The sequence below is a fragment of the Scyliorhinus canicula genome, chromosome 27, assembly GCF_902713615.1.
Source record: "Scyliorhinus canicula chromosome 27, sScyCan1.1, whole genome shotgun sequence".
NCBI lineage: Eukaryota > Metazoa > Chordata > Chondrichthyes > Carcharhiniformes > Scyliorhinidae > Scyliorhinus > Scyliorhinus canicula.
In genome coordinates this window covers 8,093,051-8,094,443 of record NC_052172.1, presented here as the reverse complement: position 1 = coordinate 8,094,443, position 1,393 = coordinate 8,093,051, and positions in this window count along the sequence as shown.

Genomic DNA, 1,393 nt, shown 5'->3' with positions numbered 1-1,393 from the left:
GGGGGAGGGGGGGGGGGGCGGTCAGGAAGGGGGAAACCTCATATGTGTTAGAGAACTTTGTGGGGCAAATTCTGTTGACGCAAATCTCCCGATTCTGTAAATGTGTATTTTTATCTTTCACATTCGTATGATATCATTTCCACTAAATTAGTAGTTATTCGAGAACAATAAAATGCTAAGAATACGGGTTAAGTTAATATGGTTTGAAGCGATTGTTCCCTGACCTCTGACCCTGGGGTATTAACTTCTCTGACCATGAGGTGCCACTGTGGCCACTGACTCAGGTGCCGGAATCTCTCTGACCCCTGACCCTGGGCCCGACTGCTTGCCTTGAACCATGGCGACCCTTGAGGAAGGGGACGTTTATCCAAGTGTTATCTTTTATGTATTGGGGGTATGAGGAGAGGGTGTGCGCGTGGGACTGTGGGGAGGAGGGGAGATGAGGAGAAGGGGTGGATGGGGTTGGGCAGAAGTGGTCTTGAATAGGTTTAGCCCCGTGAGCAGGATTACGTTCTCCTTCCTCAAGAAGGTTCCAGATTGGGCAGCACAGTAGCATTGTGGATAGCACAATCGCTTCACAGCTCCAGGGTCCCAGGTTCGATTCCGGCTTGGGTCACTGTCTGTGCGGAGTCTGCACATCCTCCCCGTGTGTGCGTGGGTTTCCTCCGGGTGCTCCGGTTTCCTCCCACAGTCCAAAGATGTGCGGGTTAGGTGGATTGGCCATGATAAATTGCCCTTAGTGTCCAAAATTGCCCTTAGTGTTGGGTGGGGTTACTGGGTTATGGGATAGGGTGGAGATGTTGACCTTGGGTAGGGTGCTCTTTCCAAGAGCCAGTGCAGACTCGATGGGCCGAATGGCTTCCTTCTGCACTGTAAATTCTATGATTGTACATTAACGTCTTACAATCCCAAACCAGACCCAAACAGTGGCTGGGATACGGGACCGAAACCCCAATATTTTAGTTTATTTTGTAAGACTCTCCGGAAAGAAGGATTCACTCCAGGAGTGATTGCACAAAGAAATAGTTAATTTTAAAACAATACGTTATTGTGAATACAATACAACTCTTTAACTTCACACCCAAAAATGATAGCTTACATTACCCCTTAAACACTACCACTTAATTCCTTATTAAACAATAAGAAAAGAAGCGTGCAGCTCTCAATCCATCTTAAAATCAGCATAGCAGATAGCAATAACTTGCTTTACAGAACAGATTTGGGCTCCGGTTTGAACCCCTACAGACTCTGGTTGGATGTCTTCGACAAACAAACTGTTTCAACTGGGTTGTTTCGGCTTCTTCTTTGTCCTCAGGCAAGACTGCTCTGCTTTAAATATTATTGTTATTTTTTTAACTATCCTACTGGAAGAGAATTGTAGACTCGGGATCAG